This window comes from Lissotriton vulgaris, chromosome 5 (assembly GCF_964263255.1).
Source record: "Lissotriton vulgaris chromosome 5, aLisVul1.2, whole genome shotgun sequence".
Taxonomy (NCBI): Eukaryota; Metazoa; Chordata; class Amphibia; order Caudata; family Salamandridae; genus Lissotriton; species Lissotriton vulgaris.
The window spans coordinates 1,934,254,383-1,934,282,126 of record NC_141693.1 but is presented as its reverse complement, the minus strand read 5'-3'; the positions used below and the strand labels follow the sequence as shown (position 1 = coordinate 1,934,282,126).

The 27,744-nt window shown below is 45.8% G+C and overlaps 1 protein-coding gene and 1 long non-coding RNA gene across 2 annotated transcripts in view; both read left to right on the top strand.

Annotated features, from left to right (window-relative positions):
* Window positions 1-27,744, top strand: part of LOC147717789 (complement factor B-like) — a 321,681-nt gene that overhangs the window by 207,553 nt on the left and 86,384 nt on the right. The gene's annotated exons all lie outside the window — the stretch shown is intronic.
* On the top strand, window positions 24,901-27,633 carry LOC147717790 (uncharacterized). The gene is made up of 2 exons (XR_015296096.1): window positions 24,901-26,193; window positions 27,196-27,633. It is a non-coding gene; the product is annotated as an uncharacterized LOC147717790 (long non-coding RNA).

Sequence of the window (27,744 nt, the reverse complement as noted above, 5' to 3'; positions counted from 1 at the left end):
GCTTTACCTATATTAATACAATATTACTTTATTTTTTTTTAAAAACTAGAAATTCACTGGGAAAAAAAGAGTGGTTAAAGTAGCGGTATAAAGAGGTGAAATGTTCAGTAAAAACACTAAAAGCTTTTTTTTTCACTACATCATTTTATTGTTGACAGCCGGTACAGGTTTCATGTCCCAGGGGGCACCAATAGTAAACAGTAATCAACAGCATTAATGAGCTCAACATTTTCACTGTTATTATAGCATTGTTCATGCAGTAAACATAATTGAATATAACTCTTAAACACAAACAATAGTGCCATACTAAGATTACAGAGAATAGCAATGGGTCTTGGGAACATATGTCCGAGCCATCCATTTTGAGAATAAATATGATCAACATCCAAGTCGCAACATGATACAATCATCCTGGCAATTCCTCGACAGCAGATGCATGAGAAATAGGTTCCACCGCAACCTTCTGTATTATCCCCACCTCCTCCATATTTTATAATGTTTCTGGGGGCACCCCCTCGCCCTGAAGACGGGCATCTCCAGACCCATACAAAAATCAAGACTCTTCTTCCATATTGCTACTGATGGCGGACACTCATCCTTCCATGCCCTGGTGATGTTGTGTTTAGCCAACGTGAGGCTGAGAAATAACAGGTGGTGCCTATATCTGTAGCCACCCAGTCCCTCAGTAATATGGAGCATGAACAGTTGTGGCAAGAGCGGGAAATCCCCATCCCAGAAAAACATAACATTTTAAACTCTAAAAACCATACTGCTCCAGTTCATGAAAGACCTCAAGACGTGGCTCTACAGATGACCCCAACTGAACTGCAACCCCCCCCCCCCCCCCCATCGCCTTGAGACCCTAATAGGTGAGTAGTGCGCTCTATAAAACACTTATTGATTGATTGATTGACAAGGCTCTTTAGGCGCTTAACTCTCCCTGTGTAGCAAGGACGAGCAGTCAAGTCTCACTGCTGGAGGCGGAGAAGCAAAGCCACACAGAAACAATGTAACAAATAGATAAGATGTAATCACTTTAATGTACTTTCAGTGCTTAATGTTAGAAAAAAAGAGAATTATTTTAATAATAGGTATGTTAAATAGTACAGTTAAAATGAAGATACATGTTGAAAACCAGAGATTGGGCTGTTGTTACAAAACCAAAGCTTGTTTGAGCTCCTTCACACTATGTGTTACACTATTGAAGTAGATTGGGTCAACCCAGTCCTGTCAGAAGTGTCAAAGAGTAATACAGGTGTGATTGACATGCTACAGACAGGGATTCTGGTAAGACTCTTCAATGTCTTCCAAGCAGAAAAGCACCAAAGGCGGCACAGAGCCACTACAAGAATAAGTGAAGGCCATTCCTTAGCGCTTGCAAGACAAGTTAGACAAGGGACAAAAGACTCTTATTGTGCACCCAGACACTGGAAAACTAGGCACTAAGGGAAAGAACACTTTACAGGAGGACATTGCTGGGTCTGAAGCAACATATCAAGAAAAAAAGAAGAAAGACGGAGGCACAAGCCCTATTTGTTTCCCTTCTTCTACTCCTCATCCTGCTTCTCCTCCTCCTCTTAATGCTTCACCTCCTATTCCAACTTTACCTACTCTACCTGCCCCACCAGCAAGGTCAGTGCAGACACCCTCTCCAAAACACTTGCCTTCTGAGCAACCACGTATCTCACCAGATCAGTCCCCCCCCCCCCGGTGAGGATCAACCAGAGGAATACAATATCCCTATTTCACAGATCCACTGGAGATCCCAATACTGCTCCTGATCCATGGTATATTTATGATAGTGAACCACTGGATGATACAGATCCTAACATCTACCCATCCAAACCATCTCTACCAGATGTTACATCGTACCGTGACCTTATCAATAGGGCTGCTGCATACCACAAGGTAACGCTACACCTTATCCCACAAGAAGATGATTTTCTGGTTGAGACACTTAATAGGTCACAAAAAACAGCTCAATTGCTCCCTATGCTTAAGGGAATTCTGTCTTCCACACACAACATATTTAAGCAGCCAGTTAAATCCAGGGAAATCACCCCTAGAAATTAAAAGAAATACAAAGAATGCCCATTGGACCCTGACTACATTAAGGGCCAGGTCACACCAGATTCATTGGTAGTACACACACCCAGGAAAAGAACAAATTCAAAAGGCACAGGGAATGTGCCTCCTACAGATAAGGAAAGTAGGAAATATGATGCTACTGGTAAGCGCCTTGCAAGCAGCCAACCACATGCGTTTTGCAAATTATGAGGGGCTACTCTCCAGATATAATCGTGCCGAATTGGGTGACATGCAAGAATTACTGCAACACTTCCCTGATCAATAGCAACAATGTGGTGTACAATTGGTGGAGGAAGGCAGAGCTATATGTAAAGCCACTATACAACGTGCATTAGACTCCACAGACATATGCACCCACGAGGTTAACACCAGTGTCCTTATTAGACGCCGCTCATAGGTCAGAGTATCCAGCTTCAAACCGGATGTACAACAACATATGCTCAATTTACCATCTAATGGACAAATTCTATTTGGCCCTCAAGTGTATGAAATGCTAGTAAAGTTATAATAAGACACTGAAACTGCTAACGCAATAGGGGCTCATTTCAATACAGGGGTGCAGCCAGAGGGGTTCCTCCACTGACTCCGGCACTATCAGAATACATTTACGAGGTGATCTTTCAATAAAACACATTCTAGAAATAGAGGTAGAGACCGTGCAACCACTACCAAAACTCCCACCCCTTCAAATCAGTGACCACCTACATCTCCCCCAACCACATATAACACAGGTGGTGGGAAAGTTGACACTTTTCAATCACACCGGCAGGATATCACCACGGACCAATGGGTACTATCCATAACAAAGATGAGTATAGTCTGGAACTCAAACAATCCCCACCCACAATTTCACCAAGAACACAGTTTGTCACAAGAACATCTTACCCTTTTACCTCGTGTGGTTCTATCTCTCCTTCAAAAAGAGGCAATAGAAATTGTATCCTCAGGTACACAGAGTATAATCCCTTTATTTTCTCATTCCCAAAAGGACACAATCTTAAGGCCTCCCTAGGTCTCAGGCCACTCAACAGTTACATCTCATCAGAACAATGTCACATGGTCACACTGCAAGAGGTCATACCACATCTTTAGCAAGGAGATTTTCTGACAACATTAGACCTCAAGGATGCATACTTCCATATCCCTATTCATCCAGCACACCGTCATTATCTCTGTTTCCAATTCAACGCCGGCACTATTAGTTCAAAGTGCTACCCAATGGGATTACTATAGCTTCAAGGATTTTCACCAAGTACCTGGCAGTGGTAGCGGCTCATCTCAGAAGGGAAGGAATACATATTTTCCCCTATCTAGACGATTAGCTCATCAAAATCTCAAGTTAAACAAAGAGTCTTCAAGAAACTCAGCAAGTTATCAACCTGCTGCACAAACTGGGGTTTACTGTCAACATACAAAAGTCTCACCTGCACCTTTGGCAAATTCAGCCTTTCCTAGGTGCAAATCTAAATTCGGTTACGGCTAAAGCATATCCCAATACAGAAAGAGTGCAAAAGGTCTCAGAAACATTACCTCTTTTTCAACCACAAGCTCAACTTACAGTAAAGCTAGTGATACAGTTGTTAGGCATGATGTCTTCCTGCGTAGCCATAGTCCCCTTCAATTCACTCTGCAATCTCAATGGTTTCAATTGGAGGGGCATCTACAAGATCTAGTGTTGGTAGGGCCAGCGACTCATCGTTCTCTGCAGTGGTGGAACAGCAACAACTTGTTGCAAGGCCGGCCCTTCAAAGTCCCAATTCCTCAAATCACCATTACCACAGATGAATCCCTTCAGGGATTGGGAGCATATATGCAAGATCTCACAGTTTGCGGTCTAAGGACAGTAGCTCAAATACATCTTCACATTAACCATCTAGAGCTTTTAGCAATTCAGTTAGCTCTCAAAGCACAATCACCTACACTAGAACGTAGTACTAATCCACACAGACAATATGACTGCAAAGCATATTCAAAAATAGGGTGGACCACTCATCACAACTATCCCTCTGGCACTGGGCAATCAATCATAAAATCCACCTCCTAGCAGAATATCTACCTGTGATGGATAATGAGTTTGCAGATATGCTCAGCAGGACACATCAATGGGTACATGAGTGGCAGATCAACTTACCACTACTCCACTCTTACTTCAAAAGATGGGGAACACCATACATAGACTTATTTATCACTCACCTCAACGCAAAATGCTATAGCTTCGACTCCAGGTTCCCCCAACCTCAATCCAAGGGCAATGCCCTATGGATGAATTCCCTCTTCTCCCACTGATTGCATATGTGGTTCAGAAGTTAACACAAATGTCTAATACTAATAGCCCCAACATGGGCACAGAAAGCATGGTTCACAACCCTACTGCAACTATCTTTAGTGCCACACGAGAAACGACCTCTTTGGCCACATCTATTAACTCAGAATCAAGAAAGACTAATGCATCCTAATCCCAAGGAGCCAAATCTAGCACTTTGGCTCCTGAAGACTTAGGGCCCTATTCACAAAGGTAAACGCAGACGAAAAGTAGTAATGTAAGACTTTTGGTCTAAGTTTTGAACAGAAGTCTAACTTAGACCAAAAGTCTAACTTTACTTGTTGTAAATTTAGACTTTTGGTCTGAGTTTAGACCTGAAGTCTAACTTAGCCCTAAAGTCTAACTTTACTAGTAGTAAAGTTAGAATTTTGGTATAAGTTTAGACCTGAAGTCTAACTTAGACTAAGTTAGACTTCTGTTCTAAACTTGGACCAAGAGTCTAACTTTACTAGTAGTAAAGTTAGACTTTTGGTATAAGTTTAGACCTGAAGTCTAACTTAGACTAAGTTAGACTTCTGTTCTCAACTTGGACCAAAAGTCTAACTTTACTAGTAGTAAAGTTAGAATGTAGTCTAAACTTAGACTTCAAGTCTAAACTTAGATCTTTGGTCTAAGTTTACCTCTGTGAATCAGGCCCATAGAGTTTGGGTATTTAAAATTACCACAAGAATATATGAACATCCATAAACAAGCTTGCAGGCCTACAACTAAAGCATGGTAAGGTGAAAAGTGGAAAAGGTTTGTAGATTACTGTACAAATAGGCAGATTAAGTCTTTAGCACCTATAGTACAAGACATTATAGGCTACCTCTTCCACCTATAGCAAGCAGGGCTTACCTACACGTCTATCAAATTACACTTAGCAGTACTAGCTGCTTACATGCAAAACAGGCAATCTATGTCTGTCTTTGAAATACCAGTAATCAAAGCATTCACAGAAGGACTCAAAAGGGTTATGGAGTAGTTTCTTACCTGTAACTCCAGTTCTGTAGTAGGAGTATCTCTGTTATAGTCATAATCTTGTGAATAGTCCCGCCCATGTGCGTGGACCCCGGAGCATTCGAAATAGTCTCTTAAGTTGTCTTCTTCTGCAGTCCTGCATAGACACTTAACAGAAAATCAAAGACAAATAATGCAGCCAAAAACTACAAGGCTACATTAGCCAGCACTTCATCTTGAAGTGAAAAAGATAGCCAAATAATTTTAAATTTTACACACTTTGTAAATTTTCACACCTAGAGAAACTCCCCTTCACAAAAATCCTTTGCCATGATAGAGAGGAAGGGTTGGACAGACAAGACCCATAGGCTGCCATTATGTGTCTGGAAAAGGTATACCGTGCCTTTAAGGAACTCTCCAGAGACCCTCGGTATCCCAGGATTCACAGCCAAAGGACTTTTACTTTCAGTTTTTGTTGAAGGTGTATAAAGCCAGGCCTGTAGCATTCAGTACATTATCGTTTCATCCACCGGGGAGGAGGGCGGGCGCTTATGACTATAACAGAGATACCCCTACTACAGAACTGGAGTTACAGGTAAGAAACTACTCCTTCTGTAGTAGGGGATCTCTGTGTATAGTCATAATCTTGTGAATAGAATGGCGAGCCCATCCCAACAAACCAAACCAGCGGTGGAGGAAACAGACAAAACCACTACTGGGCAAACAGATTTCTCAATGAAGCCTGCCCGACCTGAGCGTCTGCCCTGGCATCAGAGTCCAGGCAGTAGTGTTTGGCAAAGGTATGGACCGACTTCCAAGTGGCAGCCCTACAGATATCTGCAATGGGAACATTACGTAGCAAAGCTGTTGTAGCCGCTTTGCCCCTGGTGGAATGAGCCTTAGGCTTACCCCCTAAGGTCTTGTTAGCCTTTTGGTAACATAGCTGGATACAGGACACAATCCACCTAGAGATGGACTGTTTAGAGGTGGCAAGACCAGTCCTGACCGAACCATAATTGACAAACAACTGGTCTGACCTACAAATGTCCTTGGTCTTATCCAAGTAGAATTTAAACACCCTTCTTACATCCAGGGAATAAAGAGACCTCTCCGCCGGAGAGGAAGGATGTTGGAAAAATGTAGGTAAAGTTATTGTCTGATTAACATGGAAATCAGAAATTACTTTCGGAAGGAACTTAGGGTGAGTCCTCATGACAACTTTGGAAGCATGAAACACTGTAATGGGCTCTTGACAACACAGAGCCTGAATCTCACTCACCCTGCGGGCCGATGTTATAGCCACAAGGAAGGCCGCCTTCCAGGCTAAATGCTGTAGAGAAGCCTTATGTATAGGTACAAAAGGCTCCTTCATCAACCGTGATAGTACCACATTCAGTTCCCATGAAGGCGACAGACGCCGAACAGGGGGAAATACTTTCGTCAATCCCTCCAAAAAATCTTTAATTACAGGAATCTGGAATAAGGATGTTTGTGAAGGGCATTTCCTATATGCAGTTAATGCTGCGAGGTGAACCTTAATAGAATGGAAATTAAGGCCAGATTGAGCTAAATGCAAGAGGTATGGAAGGATGACATCTTCCTTGCAGGAGGTAGGATCAGCGTTCTTGGACGTGCACCAGATGCAGAACCTTTTCCACTTATAGGCATAGGAAGTCCTTGTGGAAGGTCTCTTAGCCTCCTTGAGTATTTCCATGCAGTTGTCAGGCAAGTTCAAGTGTCCATATTGTACTATCTCAGGAGCTATGCCGCCAAACTCAACGATGAGAGGTTGGGGTGCACCATCTGCCCCCGAACTTCGTGAGAAGGTCCGGCCGACATAGAAGCCTCAGATGGGGTTGGATAGACCGGTGGAGCAGGTCCGTGAACCACCACTGTCGAGGCCACTCCAGAGCAATGAGGATCATTGGTGCTCTCGATTGAAACAGCTTGATGTGTACTGCCGGAATCAGGGGAATGGGTGGAAAAGCGTACAGAAAGCTGTTCGACCAGCTGATCCATAGCGCATTCCCCAGAGTCCCCGGTTGGTAAAACCTGGAGGCGAAGTCTCGACATTTTCTGTTTTCGGTGGTGGCGAACAGATTTATTTCTAGAGTGCACCATCTTTCGAAGATGTTTCCTAGCACCTCGTCGTTTAGGACCCACTTGTGGTTTTCCTGGACCAGCCTGCTGAGTGCGTCCGCCTGATAATTCTGCACACCTGGTAGATGGGTAGCCGTTATCGTCAGTCCTCTGGCTAGCAGCCAGTGCCAAATTGCCTGCGCTTCCTGGGACAGTGTGCACAATCTCGAGCCCCCTTGCTTGTTGAGGTAATACATTGTGGTCGTATTGTCCGTCTGCACAAGCAAGGAGTTGGTCTGGAATGACGGATGTAAGGCTTTCAGCCGCTTCAGCGCCAATTTTTTTTGTGAATAAAGTATAAAAAATCTACAAAACATTTTCACAACACTCCTCAGTTCCGAGTCCTGTCAGTGTTAGAGATGGGGTCTCTACTTTGACAATTATACCAGACATCTCCTGTGAAGAACTTGCTAAACTCTGTAGGAAGGTCAAGTCGGAATCTCCGTCAGACCCCATGAGGCCGGCGCAATTCATGGAGTCACTGGCGTTTTTTCAGCAGCCATTAGGCCATATACTCAACCTATCCTTTGCCACGGCCAGAGTCCCTATGGCCTGGAAACAGGCCTGGGTTTCCCCTATCATTAAGAAGCCCACACTTGATCCATCTATACCAGACCGTTTCAGGCCGATTTCTTTGCTTCCGTGGGCAGCTAAGCTTGCAGAGGCACATGTGAACAAGGTGCTATCCCAGTACATGATACCCTGGATCCATCGCAAAACGGTTCCAGACCGGGGCACAGTACTGAGTCTGCCCTACTAGCCACCACTGAGCATTTACAAACGATTCTTGGCGCCTGTCAGAGTGCAGCGCTTATTCTATTAGATCTTAGCGCTGCCTTTGATACGGTGTCCCATGAATGAATGAAATGAAATGAAATGAAATTAAATGAATGAAATGAAATGAAAATGAGTTTTGTAAAGCGTAGAATAGCTGCCCGGAGGCGTCCCAGCGCTGAAAGCTAACAAGTGTTGCCCGTAGGGCTGAATACAGGAGGAACAAACTATTTGTTAAACAGGAAAGTTTTTAAATTTTTCCTAAAAGAGGTGAGGTCCAAGTTGGACCTGAGATGAAAGGGTAGACTGTTCCACAATTTGGCCGCGTTCAAGGAGAAGCAGCGACCTCCTGATCTAGACCTTTTAACCTTTGGCACAACAGCCAGTAAGGCATTGGTAGACCGAAGTTGTCTGCTGGGAAGATAAGGGGTGATTAAAGGGCGACTGATCAGTGGCCCAGTTTCCCAAAAAGATTGATGAGCAACACAAAGGGATTTGAAGCTGATCCTGTCTTTCACCGGAAGCCAATGTAATCTTGTCAGTCCGGCCTTCACAGAGGTCCTGCGGGGTAGCTGGAGCAGGGTTCGAGCCGCACAATTCTGAATTACCTGCAACTTTTTTAGTGTGGAGTCAGGGGTCCCAAGGTAAATCGCGTTTCCAAAGTCCAGCCTCGCAAGTATCAGTCCCTGGACCGCAATTTGCATGACATCTTCTTGTATCGCTTGGAGGCAATAGGTATCACGGGCCGGGCCTTGGAATGGTTTCGAGCATTCCTTATGGACAGATCCTTCCGGGTGTCGGCACCGCCGTTCCTATCTCAAGCCCATTCCATTGGCCAGGGGGTTCCGCAGGGCTCTGCGTTGAGCCCGTCTTTGTTCAATCTTTACGTGCAACCTCTTGCGGTAGTGGCAAAAGACTGGGGCCTAACGCTGGTATTGTATTCTGACGATACTCAGCTGGTCATCACCTTAGCTGAAGGGCCTTCTATATCAGCCACTAGGTTCAGAGATGGGATGGCAGCAGTTGCTCAGTGGATGGCTGACAATTGTTTGCAGCTGAATGCTAGCAAAACGGAAGTGATGCTGGTAGGGAAAAACACCTCCCTCTGGAATGAGCACTGGTGGCTGGCCTCGCTGGCTACCATGCCAACACCAAAACCAGTGGTTAAGAACTTGGGAGTGTGGATGGATGCGGCTCTCAATTTTCAGACCCACACGAAGAAGGTGGCTGCGACCTGCGTGGGCCTGTTGAGAGGTCTCCACCCCATCCTGAAGTTCGTCAATGCGCCAGTTTGGCAGCTTATTGTCCAGGCTACGATTTTATCGCGCCTGGACTATGCGAGCGTGCTGCTCCTGGGCGCAAACAAAGCCGAGATCCTGCAACTCCAACGAGTCCAAAACTCGGCAGCTAGAGCACTGGTCAGACTTCCCCGTTGATGCTCTGCTAGAGCCACAATCAGAGGCATACACTGGCTTCCGATTGGCGCACGGATCCAGTTTAAAGCACTCTGTATGGCGTTTAAAATCTTCAAATGTAAAAGTCCTGAGCTGTTGCGGCCTCTTCTAACCTCGTACATTCCCCAACGTAGCTTGCGCTCATTGGGACAACATCTGGTAATCATACCTAGGATTAAACTGTGCCGTGCCGGGGCCGTTTATTTCGGCTCCTGGCAGCTAAGTTGTGGAACTCCCTGCCAGTCTCTATTCGTGGCATAGAGGACACATTAGCCTTTCGGAAAGCCATTAAGACCTTCCTCTTTCCATTGTCTTAGAGACATAACAAATGAACAGCTCTGAGTTCCAGAAAATTGATGTGATACGTGGACTCCACCTGGGACCACGTTCCTTGAATCTGTAGATGGTCTGAATGCACTCTCCAGCCGCGGAGAGAAGCATCCGTCACAATAGTCTGCATGGGAATGTCCTTGTGTAACGGAACCCCCTTGAGGACATTCTCTTCTGAACACCACCATCGCAGGCACTGTTGAGCGTGTAGAGACATTTGGATCCTGTCGTCCCAGCTCCCTCATTTCTGGTTCTATCGATCCTCCAGACATTCCTGCAGCGGTCTAATGTGGAGGCGTGCATGTGGTGTGAGGAATATACAAGAGGCCATCGACCCAAGAAGAGAAGACAACCACCTCACTGTCGTTGATGAAACGGACATGGGAGCATGAGACTTCCGAAGGATCGATAAGCGTCGCTCCTCCAAAGGAGACACGCTTGCTCTGAGAGTATTGATGGAGATTCCCAAGTACTGCAGGCACTGAACAGGAGTCGGAACGGACTTGGACATGTTGATGTGCAAACCCAGCTGATTCAGCAGAACGGCCGTCCTGTTGAAATGCTATTGCACATCCTGGAAGGTGGAGGCTTTGATCAACCAGTCGTCCAGGTACGGGTAGACAAACACCTGCAAGTCAAGTCAAGTCAGAATTTATATAGCGCACTACATACCCAGAGGGTCTCAAGGCGCTTGAGGAAGGGGGGGGGAGGTTTACTTATCGAATATCCAGGTTTTAAGCTGTTTTCTGAAGGCTAGGTGGTTTTGAGTAAGGCGGAGGTGGATGGGGAGGGAATTCCAGGTTTTGGCCGCTAAGTAGAAGGATCTTCCCCTCATGGTGGCTTTGTGGATGCGCGGAACAGCGGCGAGGGCTTGGTTGGACGAACGCAGCTGGCGGGTGGGGGTGTAAAAGGAAAGGCGCGTGTTGAGACAATCAGGTCCAAGTTCGTATAGGGCTTTGTGTGCGTGGGTGAGGAGACGGAACGTTATCCTCTTGTTGAAGGGGTGCTAGTGAAGGTCTTTCAGGTGAACGGAAATGTGGTTTGTGCGGGGGATGTCTAGTATGAGTCAGGCTGAAGCATTTTGGATGCGTTGGAGTTTTTTCTGCAGTTTTGCGGTGGTACCGGCGTAAAGGGTGTTTCCGTAGTCCAGACGGCTTGTAACCAGTGCGTGGTTGACTGTTTTTCTTGTTTCGGTGGGGATCCAGTGAAATGTTTTTTTGTTCTTTCTCAGGTGCGTTGCCGTCACTGCCATACATTTTGAAAAAGTCCTGGGTGCAGACTTCAGACCAAATGAAGTACGGTGTACTGATAGTGATTGGTGCCGTCTAGGAAGTGCAGAAACTTCCAGTGTTTCCGTGCAATGGGCACATGGAAGTACGCACCCTGCCGATCTATTGCGCAAAGCCAGTCTCCTCGTTGCAGCTGAGGATAAATCTGGTGCAAGGACAGCATGCGAAATTTCTCCCTGCAAATCCATTTGTTTGCTTGTCGCAAATCCAGAATGGGCCTGAACTTGTTTCTGTCCATTTTGCATACCAGAAAGAACTTTGAGTATAGACCCTTTCCCTTTTGAGACAGAGGGACATCTTCTATCGCCCTTTTTCTTAACAGGGTATCGGCCTCCGCTCGAAGTTCGCGCAGCTGGTATTGCGAACGAACCGGTGGAATAGCTGGAGGAGGGCTGACAAAACGAAGACTGTATCCATTGCAAACAATATTCAGCACCAACTTGTCCTGAGTAATTTTTCTCCACTACGCCAAGTAATTCTGTATGCTTCCCCCCACTGGAGCGGGAAACGGATGAGGGGGAAGTAATTCCTCAGGGCTTAGACCCGGCCGGGCCCTTATTCGTCGAGGAGGCCTGCTGGCCACCTCTGCCCCTCTGACACTTCTGGAAGGGTTGTTGTTGGTATTGCTGTTGTTGCTGTTGCTGTTGGCCAGCTTGGTGACCTTGCCCTCGCTGAAATCTCTGGGAAGAGTAACGCCTCTGGCAGGGGCGGAAGGACTTCTGCTGCTCCTTTGGTTTCTCCAAACCTACAGCTTTCAGCGTTTCCCCTTACGCCTTCATGCGGGCCATCTCTTCGTTTGCATGAGTCCCGAAGAGGGTAGATCCCTAAAAGGGCAATTTAGCAATCCGCTGTTGCGTCTCTGGTTTAAGAGAGGTAAGGCGCAACCAGGAGTGGCATCTCAAGTTTATGCCGAACTGGTGACCTGATTCAAGACCATCATGCCCTCATTCAAGATCTCCTGGAAGTCTTCTCTCCTGTCCCTCGGGAGGAGTTCAATGAATTGCTGCAGGGACTCCCACAAGGAGCGGTCATTCCGACCCAAAAGCGCTGATGAACTCGCCGCTTTCATAGAGGTGGCAGCTGTACTGCAGACTTTTCTCCCTGCCAAATCCATTGTGATTTCTTTGGCCAGCTTGTCGGGAGGGATAGTAGACGGAGGGGCAGTAAAATGCTGCCTCTTGGCTGCTGTCACAATGACAGAATCCGGGACAGGATCTGATCTTAAGAACGCTGGATCCGAATCTGGGGGTCTGTACTTCTTTTGAAACCGGGATGGCACCCACTTCACAGAGGCCGGCGTCAGAAACAGCTCCATGGCCGTTTCCTCCAGTCCTGACACCAAAGGCAGCAAAAGGCGAGAGAGGTGCCTGCGCTGCAACGTTTCAAAGATCACAGAGGTGGAAGGGGTGGGCACCATCAGTGTGATCCCTAACTTCGCTGCCCCCCTCAGCAGCACACCCTGGAACGTCACAATGTCATCCACTGGCGACACTCTCATAGGAGGAGAGTCCGACAAAGTGGGAGAATATCTCCTGTCACTGGACGAGTCCGTTTACCTGGACCGTGACATTTCTCTCCGCCGACGATGACGTGACCTCGTCGAAGATCTACGCTCACTGCGAGAGCGGTGCCTCCTTCTGGATCTTGAACTGGGCTTTCTGGGCCTTGCAGGAGCCACCGGCCCAGGAGGCTGCAGAAGCAGAAGAGGTTGAGCCGGAACCAAAGTCTTCGGTTGTAGAGGCAGAGGTGGTGGTGGAGGAGGAGGAGGAGGTGGAGGAGGTGGCGGAGGAGGAGGAGGAGGCAGTGGAGAAGGAAGTTGCAGAAGAGTAGGAGGCGTAGGCGTCCTGGGCCTTGAGGGCGAATAGGTCCGGGAATAATCAGAGTCCGGTGACCTAAGAACTCTCCTCTTCTTACGAGCAGGCCTCTGGGAGGATGCTGTGGAGGTAGATCTCTCTGAGGACGAGCGCCGGCGCCGCTGACTCGCCGATGATGAGGAGACGCTAACCACAGAGGCACTAGACACAGTTCTGGGCCTCGACTTCCTCTTCGACATCGACTTGTGCCTCCTCGCCGTCGACCTCTTCGACGTCTCTCTTCTCGACGTCGCTCTTCTTGACGTCAACGAACTCCCCGACGTCGAGTGCCTTCACATTGACGTCGATCTTTCTCTCCTAGACGTCGACCTTCGCGTCAAAGTTGACGCCGGATGGCGGTGTTGCCTCGACGGCGAGTGCCTGCCTCTTCGGGACTCATCATGACATCAATGGTGTGTCGACGCCGGTGAAGTCCTCGACGTCGACCTCGTCCGAGGTCTCGACGTCTTACTCCTCGACGCCGAACGTCGACGTCGCTTCGACCCAGAGTCCTGGGTCGACAGAGAACAGATGGTAGTCATACCTCTCGACACCGACGTCGAAGCCATCCACGTCGACCGGGACCAAGTAGATTAGGAGCCATTATGACTTTTTACACAGGTTTCTTTACTCTGTCACTTTATTGCTCCTTTTCTAACGCTCACCTGATAGGCCAAAATAATCTAACAAAGGAGCTGAGAAACATGCGCAATACACATTGGAGGAGGAGTCACTATGCCTCGTGACTCAAAGACTTCTTCGAAGAAAAACAACTTATAATCATCCGAGCACAGCAATAGAAGGCAGGATAATGCTAATCATATAACTCTACAGCACTACACATTACAAATAGATGCTTACAAGGAAACTAACATATTCCTTTTTGGCTATGTTTATAAAACTTTGTCCTTCAATTGCGGGCTCCTCATTCACAATATATACTTTTTAATATGCTGAGAGACATTTCATGTAAAAATCTAGGTTTATCTTGAACAAATCCTTCAGACTTTTCCCATGTTACAGAAACACTAAGGGGCCGATTACAATTTCGTCCGGAAAGCATTCCGACCGATTCAGTTCTGAAATGCTTAACGAACATCTCGGATCGGGGGAGTCCGACCGAGCGATTTTGATGCATTCACATGCTTCCGGTTAAGATTCAATTGGACTCCAATTGACTTCAATGGGAGCCTGCGTTCCGATTGAGAACACTGTAGTGTAGTTCCTATATTCCCAATAGGCTCTGCGCATTGGAATAACATAAACGATAGTTTAGACGTAGGACTTAGGTCGACTAGGTCTCTATTGAATATGTTAGACTTAATTGTGTGTGCTAGCTAGCTCAGAGGTCACTAGAAACTTTCTCGAGTACACAAGAAGGGATTAGTCTCTGACAACCATATAACATGACAACTTTGTTCCCCCTGAAATAAGGAATATCTCCAGAGTCGCGGAAACAATAGATAGCTATTTCACTCAGTCAATGGTGCATGCTTCGTTTCACCAGAAGTGCAGAGAAAAGTAGAGAGACGGGCGTTTTCAATAAAAAGGTTATTTATTGAGCAGTCTCCTTTCTCATGCAAGAGAAGTGAATTGCTACAATCGTAATACTTGCTGTGAAGTAAAGTGCGTACAGTAAAAGGAGTATCATGAAATAATACTGTAAAAGCATTTATATGGTTTCTAAGCCATAAGATACTTAAAATAGATAAAATGCAAACAATGATAAATAATGACTAAAAGTACTCAACTGGTGCATCTAAAATACACCTAAGCCTAGTACAAGGGAAGAAGTAAGTGAGGTGTAGCTGGAGTTAAATAGTTTCTGTCAAGAATCTATCCAAGAATTCTCTAATGGTCTAATCAGCTCCGTACCTTGGTTATAGAATGAAGGAGGTCTTGTATCTCTCTCTCAGGAGTCTATCTCTAGAGCCCTAGACAAGGCCCGAGCTACCTCAACAACCGCATCAACTTCTACGCTCCCAAACGACACCTCCGATCAGCCAGTCACGCCCTCGCCGCCGTCCCCCGCATCCGAAGAACGACAACAGGAGGAAGTTCCTTCTCCTACCTGGCTGCCAAGACCTGGAACTCCCTCCCGACCGACCTGCGCCTGACCCAAGACCACCTCGCCTTCAGGAAGAAGCTCAAGACCTGGCTGTTCGGGCAGTAGCAGCACCCCCCCCCCCTAGCGCCTTGAGACCCTCCGGGTAAGTAGAACGCTCTATAAATGTCTATGATTGATGATTGATTGATCTCCCAGTAACCCACAAGGGTAGCAGGGAAACACTGGAGCTGGATTTCTCTGCAGGAGAAAAGACAGCGTCTCTCTCAGTGCGTCAGCAGGGAGGGTCGGCTTCCTTCGGCACTCGCATACAGCAGGGCGTCGGGCAAGTAGTTAGTCGATCTACTCCAAAACCACTGTGTATTTGCTGGGGCAGATGGTGGCATATTTATACCTGGAAGGTGCCGAGTTTGACGTAAGGGTGGACAGAATAACGGCACTAAGAACTCGAAGTTCTTTACACACTCCAGGAGTTCTGGGACAAATCAATACTGAATTCCCAGGCTGCTGAAGGCTGGTTGTCTTCAAGAACTCGTTGTACTCTAGGAGCTTAGTGGAAGTAGCCATGCCGTATTTGGACTGCAATGGCTGTGTCTAAATATGGTTATGATTCTTATACCTATATAAGGATAGGATAAGTTATACCTATATAAGGGCATAAATCGGGAAAATTACACTAGAACACAGGCTCCCATTGAAAAAATGGGTGGCTGGGGAAATCCTTGCACACCGTGGAGGGCACCCCATGGTGCCTGCCTGTTAGACGTGGCATCTTTTGGCGTGTTGCCCCCGAGTTTTTGCTGCCTGCCCTCCTGGTTTTGACTCTGTTTTTGCTGGTATAACATTTCTTCGCGCTTTTCACACTGCTGATCAGTGGTAAAGTGCTGGTGCTCCTGTGGTAAATTGTGTTAGGATTGATTGTGTGACTTACTTGTCAGTCCCCAGTAAGGGGCACTGCGGGTGCCGGGGCTTTTGAGTCAACCGCTACTCGTGGGCCTGCAGCACGGATTGTGCCATCCACGTACGTAGCCCGAAAAAGGTATAAGTGAATGAAGTTTGGTATGCCTGAACTCAGCGTCTAAAGACGCAGCCTTTAGTGAGAGTGCCCTTTTCATTCTGAGTTCATAGAGGCCATTATTATAAAGTGGGTATTATTTTGCTCGGTCATTCCGTGTGCCTCTGCTGGTATGTGGATTGCCTGTTTGGTTTTTGGACAACAGATGGCTAGGAAGCTGGGTGGCTCCTGATAGTCTAGGTAGGTCAGGAAAGGGCTAAATAGACCTGGGTTACGATGGGGGGGAAGAGGAAGGAGATTTCCTTGCACCTCAAAGGGCCTGGTCTGCCTCTGACAAAGCTGTCTCCACCTCCTGCCAGGAATTCACACCAGAGAAGGCCCAACTGGTTCTGGCCGGACACCGTCGCCTGGCAGATTAAAGGATTTTTGTGTACAATTACTGGGTCCCAGACCCCTGAACTTTAGCACTCATCTGGAAAAAGAAGACTAACAAGAAGAAGAGCCGGGAAGCTGCTAAAAGGAACGACTGCTTTGCTGCGTGCTTTGCTGGGCTGACCTGCAGTGGCTGCTTCTGACTTGGGCAGTGACAGGCCTGGACTGGACTTTCTGCAACCGAATTGGTTAGACTCTCCAGGGGCTTGAGGTAGAGCTTGCCCCCCGTTCACGAAGTCTCAGGTACAGCAAAGACTTCAGGTTCTTCGACCCGCAGCACTGGGGACTGTGTGATTTGTGCTGCAACTCAAAGAACGCCACTCAACGACGTCTACGACAACCCTGCCGAACCCGTGTCCTAAAGGCACCGCAGAGGGCACCACTGCACCGCGACCCTGGTCTCACCGACGACGCCTGCTGACGCCATCCCGAAGCCGCTGTTCACACTGTGACCTGTGGGCACCACACTCAACATCGCCTTGCTTCACACCAAAGCTTTGGCACCGCCACCAGGCAACCCTAGTCTCATCGATGATTCCCCCTGACACCATCACCGAGACGCTGCTCGCACCGCGACCTGTGGGCACCGCACTACGTACGGCCTTGCTTCATGCAGAAGCTTTGGCACCGCAGGGGGCACCACCGCCACGCCGCACTGCGACCCCGGTCTCACCAACTATGCCTGCTGATGCCATCACCGAGCCGATGATCGCACCACGACCTGTGGGCCCTGCACCGCCTCACTACACGACAATGCTGTGGCCTTCCTGACGCCGCCACTTCCTGCTGAAATCGACGCGGCTGCTTGCACCGTGGTTAGGGGGCACCGCTCATAAGTTACACAATTCACGGCCCTCATCCCACACCGCAGCGTTGGCCTACCGACGCGGGTATCATCGACTGTAGTTCGTCAGCCAACAACAGCGCTTCAGCAACGACAACGCCGCTGCTTGCACCTTGACCTGCTAGCACTGTGACGAGCACCGCCTCCATCTCGCTCCGTGACCCTTGTCTCACCGACGCTGCCATCTGACGCCGCCACTGAGCTGCTGCTCGTGCCGCGATCTGGGGGCACCGCATGCCACACTGCTGCGCTTCACACCGCCGCACCCGATGCCTGTTGGCGCCAGCACTCCGAATCCCATCAGAAAGGAGTTCAACCTGCAACGCAAGTGACTCCAAGTGCCCCATCGCCCTGCATCTCTGAAAGGTACTGTTTACGGGTCTTCCCGACACCGTAGCTGGCCTGCGACCCCGCAGTCAGCCAGAACTGTTTTTGGATTTGTGTGCTCACGACGCCGTGGAAGCCCGGACGGAGCTATCCACAAAGGAACTCTTTTTAATCAACGTATTTTTGAACTGTGAACTTTTTAAGTATAGTATTGCGGATTTGCATCATTTTTGGTCTTAGATTATTGGATATTGGATATTTTTCTAAACTGGTGTGGTGTCCTTTTGTGGTGCGTACACTGTCTTACTGTTGGTTATGTGCAAATGCTTTACACTCTAAGATAAGCCTGGCTGCTCGTGCCACGCTACCAAGGGGGTGAGCAGGGGATATTTTAGACGCGTAACACCCTTATCCTGACTAGAGTGGTGATTTTTGTCTGGCTTTGGCCCGCGTGCTGGCCTACTAAAAATCCCATTTCTATCATTGGTTGTCAGCGGTGAGGATCGGACTTGCGTTTCCACTTGACTTACAGTGATTGGTGTGCAATACAGCCATATCGCAGACCATTACGTGCCACATACTAACCCGTTTTCTTTTTGGCAGATGTTTGTGATCTTGCCATGTGAACTTTATGCTTCATCATCCCAGAATCAATAGCATGATCTGTTGCATCCATGGACATTACCTTTGAGGAGGATATGTTGGCGCTGTACACTGTGAGAGAATTGAAGTCTGTGTACAAAAACCTAAAAGTCCAAGTCAGAGGCCTCACTAGGAAGGACGAGGTATAAAAGGCGCTGAGTGCCTGGGTAGCAGTCAGAGACGCAAGTGGGCAATCTGGTGACCTTAGTGTGTTGTATTCCGCTTTAGGTGTCCGTATATATTCTTTCCTGAAACATGTCCTTATATAGGCACAATTCGCATTGCCATTATATAGACATAAGATCCCAGTCCCTATTTAGGCATTAGCCATGCTATCCAAATACAGGCATGGTCACCTACATCCGTCCACCCCAACATCACAACGAGTTCTTAGAAACCAGACCCTTAAGCTCTTGGGAGTTCCCCTTGCACAGGATTATTGATTTCTCCAAGAACTCATTTATTATGCATGAACCGCTATTCCTTAAATGTTTATTCCTCACATCTTCTCTGCCCGACTTTACATCAATGCTAACATTCCAAGGCACCTACCAGGCATAAATATACCTTCCCTTGACCAAGCAAGTAGGAGGAGACCTCTACTTTAGAGGAGCCCGTGTCCCGGCCTGACTCACTGAGAAGAGACGCTGTCATTCCTGCTCCCAGAGAATCCAGCTTCCAGTGTTCTGACTCCCTTTGCGGGGTGTTAGAGTTCGAGATACGGAAAGAGATTCCCACCTCTCTCATTCTCAAGATATGGAGCTGACTAGAACCTAGAGGGACTCTTGGCATACCAGACTATAGCATACCATAATAGAGAATACAAAACCTACTTCTTACCTTATACTAAACTTCAGTTAGGTACACTGGGGTAGAACTAGTTAGAGAAGCATCTTATGAGTACTCGCATTTTTAGCTTATGTTATTTATGTATATGACTATATGCGTCATAGCTAAAAGATAATGCTAGGGCAGTATTATTTTTCTTCTTTACTGCTTACGCTATACACAATATATCTTGCATACTCTCTTACGATTGTGACAGCTCATATCTCTTACATGAGAAACAAGACTGTTCAATAAATCATTTTATTGAAACACCTGTCTATTCTTTCTGTGTAACTCTGAAGAAACTAAGCATGCACGATTGGCTGAGTGAAACTGTTATCTGTTGTTTCCACGATTCTGAGAGTGTTCTGATTTTAAAGGGAAACAATGTTGTCATGTTTATGCAGTTGCCGGAAACTACTCCCTTCTTGTTTACAAGGAGTTTCTAGTGGCCTCTGAGTTAGCTGGCACAAAGTAATTAAGTTTAATACACTCGATAGGGGCATACTGACCCCATTCCTATGCCAAATCTATGGGGTATATTATTCTAATGCGCAGAGCCTATTAGGGAAAGAGGAACTACACTACATGGCGCCCAACGTTTGGTAAGGCACTAATTTAACGCTAGATACTGAGTAACTCAGTCATGCTTTTCTCAGAGAACCCTACTCACATACTCCATAAGACACATGGAGTTGGTAGGGTTAAGTAGGACAAAAAACCTATCTATTAGCTGTTTGGTTTGTTGTGAGAATGTGCCATCTTTCTTGCTTTGGTATGCCCCCACTTTTTTCTGAACTGCTTATGTGCTTTGACTGAGAGTGCCCTGGGCTCCTGCCAACCAGGTACCCAGAGCCTGTGTTCCTTCCCTAAAACTGTGTTGAAACTAAAACCCAATTGGCATCTCTGGCCACCTGTCAGCCCCTAGTAAATGGTACCCTAGGTACCCAGGGCATGGTGACCAGAGAAGACCGCTAAGGGCTGCAGCACTTATTGTGCCACCCTTGGGGGCCCTGTACCCTGGCACCCACACTGCCTTTGCAGGCTGAGTGCCTACGTACAGTGCCAGTGGTGTGGGCACAGGTGCATGAGCCCTGTGCCCCTACAGTACTCAGGGCCATTCCTGGGCACTGTAAGTGCAGTGATGCCATTAAGAGTATATGGTGCTGGGAGGTCGACATTACGAACTCCACAACACCATAATGGCTACACTGAAGACTGACAAGTTTGGTATCAAACTTCTCAGCACATTAAATCCATACTGATGCCAGTGTGGGATTTAATGAAAAATGCACCACAGAGGGCACCTTAGAGATGCCCCCTGAAACCTAACTAGAATCCACGTCTGGGCTGAGGCTGCCACACAGCAGACATGTTGCTGGACCTCTGGGTGGAGAGCCCCCGCTCTCCTGGGCCTGCAACAATGCACATTCTGGGCGAGGTGCTAGGCCTCCTCCCCCAGGATGGGCAGGGGGAAGCTTCAAAGGCAATGCCGCCTCTATGAGCTTCTCCAGACCATTTGCTGTACCCAGCAACTGGCCCCCACCAGTCCTGACCCCCACTCTGGCGGGAAGACTGGCGGGAAAAACTACATCAGGAAGGGGGGTGTGCCAGCCTGTGCCGACCCCACCCCTCAGGTGGGGGAGACGAGGTGAAGCACGACCCCGGGCTCCGGCCATCTTGAAGATGGAGAGCCCTGCCCAATCACAGCTAGGCTCTTGCCCCCCTCTTACAGGAGAGGAAGAGACTAGGGGGTGTACCCACCCCAGGACAGGGACCTATTGGTCCCTGCTCTTGCTCTACCTGTAACACCCCTAAATTCAGTATTTAGGGGCTCCCTGAACCTTCGTTCCTCAGATCTCAATACGAAAAGAAGAAGTAAGATCAAGAGGAAGAAGACCCGCCGCACAGCTGCTAACAACAGTACGACCACAACTGACTTGGCCCCAGCCCTACCGGCCTATCGATCCTGGAACCTACTCCTGCCCAATCCCGGCGACCCCTGCGGACAGCAACCTTGGGACACCCAGAGGACCTGCCTGCCTAGACCGTCTAGAAGACTGGGACTCTGTAAAATTTCCGATAAAAAGAAGCTTGAAATCCAATGAAGTTAAAAAAAGTCTGTTTAATAACAAGGAGCACAGTACTGCATTTGCCAAAACCATAAGAAAAATGTCCAAGCTACAGTTCTAAAATGAGGTAACACAACTGTATGGCATGTGCCAGAGTTAAAAATACACAGTGTAGTTAAAAGGGAAACATATCATTAAAAGGGTAATACAAAAGTATCTACATAGAATGTATGTAACACATCTCCTTCCTTACAAACATTATAAATTATTTATGGAACACTTAGAAACACGTCTCTCATTCCAAACATGACCATCTTGAGTGACCACACTATTATTATTGACTTTGACGATTTTCAAGGGTCTGCTAAACTTTGCATCATGATTAAGGAGAATTCCAGGTTTACGTATCCTAACAAAATCCCCAACAACAAATTTGGGTATTTTAACCTTCATATGAGAAACATAATAGTTTTTACTTTTAAATTGTTTTTCTTTCACCCTACGAGTTATGTCTTCTTTATTTAGCTCAGAAGTCTGACCTCTGACAACCTTCTTAAACCGCCAAGGACACAGTTTAGAAACTGGATCTCTACCTTTGTGTAAATGGAAAGGTGAAACTTTCGTGGTTGTATGGGAAGTTATACTGTATAACCACAATTTCTCCTTTAATTTGTCTTTCCAATCTGCACCAAAATTACGTGCCCAAAGTATATCTTGCTTGAGAACTCTATTGAACCTTTCCACCTGAACATTCCCTTGAGGTTCATAAAGAGATGTGGTAATGTGCCGAATATTATGCAACTTTAGAAACTCCATCATCTCATAAGATTTCAACTGTACACCATTGTCTGATATAATCACCTCTGGACTTCCTTCCCTGGCAAAGACTTCTTTCAAAAATAAAATAACACTACTGGCGGTAACACGTGGAACTAGCTTCACTTTAGGCCATTCGGAATGATAATCCACCATGACAATGGCGAACCTGCAATCCTGTGGTAAAAAATTAAAAGACCCAGCAATATCTAAACCAATCTTCTGCCACGGATAATCTGGCTACTTAACTGGAATAAGTGGAGCCGGATTACACCTGAGAGATTTTTCGCTGCATACACATTCCGGACATTCTCTAACTATCCTGTCCACATACCTGTCTAAACCAGGCCACCAAAAAAATGACCTGATAAGCCTCTTCATAGAAGACATACCTAGATGACTCTCATGACTCAAATTTAAGATAGTGTCACGTAATGGAACAGGTGGAATGCATTTTCCTTGTCTGTAAATAAAATCACCTTCCTCATCTGAAATTTTCCAAAATGGAAATAACTCATCTGAAATGTCTTTCTTAGAAGGCCAACCGACACCGGTATCATTGATAATTTGCTGCAAAATTGTATCTTCTTTCATACTTTTCCTCCACAACTATTCAGAGATAGCACCAAATCTGTTGGACAAAACCTCTGAAAAACTTGCACAATTGCCTCTTTACATGAACTGTCACTTCCATCACAGGGAAGACGTGATAAACAATCCGCTGTAACATTCACTTTTCCAGGAACATATTCAACAGTAAATGTATATTCTTGTAAACGTGACATTAATCTAGCTATTCTTGCCGTGGCATTCAGACCACCACCAGGAGCTAAAATGGTAATCAAAGGTTTATTATCTGTTTTGAGAATAAACCGTGCACCCCAAATGTAATTTTTAGGTGTTCTACACCTCATACACACGCCAGCAACCAACTTTCTATGACAGCATAGCGTCTCTGTCAAATTCAACGTGCGTGAGGCGAAAGCCACATTCCATTCATCCTTCCCAGAACACTGTGACAACACACATCCTAAACCATACAGACTGGTGTCCACAGTAAGGACACAGGTTTTTCCAACACAAAATGGTTTAAGAGACGGTGCAGCAACCATTTCTGCCTTAATGTTTTCAAATGCTTTTTGTTGACTTTCTTCCCACACAAATTCCACATTCTTTCTTGTGAGTTCTCTCAATGGCTCCATTTTCGAAGCAAAATCTTTTATGAATTTGCTATAATACTCGCAAAGTCCTGAGAACGAAAGAAGCTTCTCTTTAGAGTCTGGTGACGGTGCTCTAAGTATAGCATCAACAAGAGAACTTTTTGGAATAACACCCTCTTTATAAAGCGTATGACCGAAGTACTCAACATTTTCTTGGAAAAATTTACATTTGTTCCTTTTCAATGTGAGTCCATAATCCTTGAGAATCTTACATACACTTTCAAGATGTTCTGAATGGGTTGCTTCATCAGGTGAATAAATTAAAATGTCATCTTGAAAGCATTTCACACATGACCCCATTTGTCTGAAAAGATGGCACATAGACCTCCGAAAAACAGACGCCGCAGATGCTAGTCCAAAAGGCATCCTCTTGAATTGAAACAACCCCTATGGTGTTATAAAAGCAGTCAAATGGCAAGATTCTTTAGCTAATTCAATTTGATGATAGGCCGACCTGAGGTCCAAGGTTGAAAAAACGGTGGCCCCTCCCAACATACTCACAACCTCATTAATGTTCAGCAAAGGATGGCAATCGATTAAAATATTTGCATTCAGTGCACAAAGGTCAACACACAGCCTCAATGAATTATCAGATTTACGTGCCAAAACAATCGGGGAAACCTGTTCTGATGATTCCACCTCTTCAATTACTCCTTCATCCAACATACCTTCCAAAAGTTTGCCTAATTCATCTCTCACGTTAATTGGCACATTCCTAGGCTTTTGTTTTACAGGAGAAACTCCCTTTTTTAATTTGATCTCATGGGTGAAACCCTTAAGCTTCCCTAAAGTGTCAGAAAATACTTCAGGAAACTTCTTTTCAACAAGAACTGAATCAGTACTCATGACTCCACAAATATCACTGTCCTCTATTACCATAACTAGTTCTTTATTACTTGGATTGAGAATGATTCCTAGTCTCCACTGATCCCTCCATCCCAAAACATTCACACCTTTCCTCGCAACATACACTTTTATGAGAGCTGACCTACCTTTAAATTCAACTTCAGAAGCAACATACCCTACAAGGTCAATAGTAGAACAGTCAAAAGTCCAAGCAACAATATCAGGAGTAGACAAATCCCTAACAGACAAGATTTCATCAAACTTCTCTTCAAAATATTTATCTCTTATAATGGTCCCTGGCGAACCAGAATCCGCCATAAGATCAAAGAACTAATTCAAAAATGTAACAGTACATTTCGGTGAACTTAAATTCTCCTCTACAGAACACATATCAAGAATGGAAAGAACCATACCTCTTACCAAATTAGAGTCTCCATCAGACGGACTGACACTCCTCACAACGGAAACATCATTACTTTTGGAGCTTACACTCCTTTGAGTATCAATAGTTCTTCTACGATCATCCTTGCATGCCTTAGCAAAATGTCCAATTCTACCGCATTTAATACATTCCTTTCCTATGGCAGGACAAAACTTGAATGACGCTATGTGGTTGGTACTACCACACCTGAAGCAAACAATATTTTTCAAATCTCTCATGTATTGTTGAGGAGGCTTAGAAACGATTTGTTTTACCACACATACTTCATCAATACTTTTGCTACTGTCACCTTTAGCATTAACATCTGCAATTGTTTTCCTCAATGTATCTGATTGCTCAAACGCCTTCGCAGTGGAGGTGTCATTAAGGTTAGGATTTCCTAAAATGCACAATTGTTCTTGAGTTTTCTTACTCCTTACATTCACAATAATTTGATCTCTTATCATTTCATCAGCAAGATTGCCCAAATTGCATGAAATTACAAGACTCCTGAGAGCAGTTAAAAAATCATCAAACGTTTCAGCCTCTCTTTGAGCTCTAGTGTACAATTTGTACCTATTGAGTGCTACACTAGTAGTTGGTTTAAAACGAGTTTCCATACGCATAAGCGCTTCATCAAATGTACCAAAATTCTCCAATAGCAACAGGTAATGTTCTAAATATAGCTTGACCTTCAGAGCCAAGACAATGTAACAAAATGCTTGCGTCCCTCTCATTGCCCATTATCTCCCCATCAATTGCCTTTAAATAGGTTAAAAATTCCTCCTCCCATCGGGACCATGGAATAGGAGGTTCTCCCTTAGCTTGTAAAAATTTAGTGGGTGGATCGAATTGCATGTTGATGTCACATAAAAAAAAAATCACATTAAATAAATATCTCTGAAAATAAAATATAGAATTAAAGATTAATATAACAAAACAATAGTAAATACCATGCAAGCTGTGTGCATCAGCGTAGCACACTGTTCAATTGATGAAAGCAGTAAGAAAAAACTTAAGTTGAATGTGCTAAATGGCATTGTACTACAAAACGATGTGCCACGATTGAATTAGTTGCCGTGCACATCAGCGGTTGAAAAACGTTGACGCTGTGTTGCGTGTTGAAATATGATGACAAACGGTAAAAAATGCTTGGAAAATGTAATAGACGCGCTGCCGTGCGCATCGGCGATGATGTAATCACATTGCATGCCGCGATGACGGAATCACGTTGCGTGCCGTTTTACGAGTCCTTCCTTTGTCTTTCAATTGGACAGTGGACGTAGGTGTCTATGGCAACGCGCGCATTGGGGAAACAGCGCGACTTATGAAACCAAACACCACAAGCAGGTAACAGTGATTCCAGCGATGTGAAGAGTTTGGAAAACGCTCAAACAGGTTAAAAATCAGTATTTCGGTCCAGAAGATTAGGGGGTTAAAAAAAACGGGGAATTTTGTGATGATGACAAAATTCATGTATGTTATGTTATGTTATGTTAAATGATTCTTATTAAGCGCACTAACACCCGGAGGTTTCATGGCGCTGGCTGAAGGGACATGTAAGTGAGCAGAAAAAAAGTTTATTCAGAAAGGGTAAATAAAAAAGTCTTGAGAAGTTTCCTGAACTGAAGGAGGGATTTACTGGATTTGATAATCAGAGGGAGGGAATTCCAAAATTTGGGGGCAACGAGAGCAAAGCGACAGCCGCCAAATTTGTGGAGTTTAAACTTGGGGGTAACAACCAAGTGATGGGAGGCTGAGCGAAGAGAGCGGGCAGGTTGATACAGAGTAATCAGAGATTTCAAAAAAGCAGGGAAGGCACAACGAAGGGATTTGAATACCAAGCAGCCCATCTTAAAGGCTGCTCTCTCCTTCACTGGTAGCCAATGAAGCCTGCGGAGCAAAGGCCTCGCCGATTGCCACTTAGGGATCTTAAATATGAGGCGGGCTGCCTGGTTTTGTACAACCTGGAGGCGGTGTGAAAGAAATCGCGGGAGTGCATGATAGAGGGAATTAGAAAAATCAAGGCGCGAAATGACAAGGGACATGACGATCTGACACAAGGCCGCATGTGGAAGTAGGTGCCTGATCTTCCGGATTTTTTGGAGTTGGAACATACACGAAGAAATCGTGGCCCCCACTTGGGCCTTGAGTGACAATTCAGCGTCGATCGTCACCCCCAGGCTCCTGACGGCCTTGAGTGGTGTCGGAGGGGAGCCCAGGTCGGGAGGCCAAAACTGCGGAACCCAAAAAGCGACACTGGAACCAGGAAGAAGTAGCTCAGTCTTTCCAGGGTTGAGTTTTAATTGATTCTGATTCATCCATTGATGGATATGGGTCATAACGGCGTGAAAGTTGTTAGTCGCCTGAGGAGAATCAAGTGGAAAGACGAGCTGCAAATCGTCAGCATAATTGAAGACGCTGACGTCCCAGTTGCGAAGGGAAAGAATTAGAGGGCGCAGGTAAAGATAGATAAAGGTAGATAAAGTTAATTCCTCAGTAAGTAGTAGCAAGTCCAAAAAAAATTCAAAACACAAAAAATCAATATAAGAGGCAAACATTCATGTAAAAATTGCAGAAAATCACACAGATGGATCAAATAAATCATGGAAAGTCCAAATAAATGATGTTTCAGTATTCCAGTATCCAATGAAGTAAAAGTTCAAATCCCAAAGAAATAGTACCGCTCCTGTGCTCCAGAGAGTAGCAGGTACAGGCTTCCTCGTCGCCAATGTAAAATTTCAGATAAAAAGAAGCTTGAAATTCAATGAGGTTAAAAAAAGTCTGTTTAATAACAAGGAGCACAGTAGTGCATTTGCCAAGACCATAAGAAGAATGTCCAAGCTACAGTTCTAAAATGATGTAACACAACTGTATGGCATGTGCCAGAGTTAAAAATGCACAGTGTAGTTAAAAGGGAAACATATAATTAAAAGGGAAATACAAAAGTATCTACATAGAATGTAACAGACTTCCATCAGCAGAGGCTCTGCTGCAACAACACCCCAGGTGCCAGCCAGGAAGCTC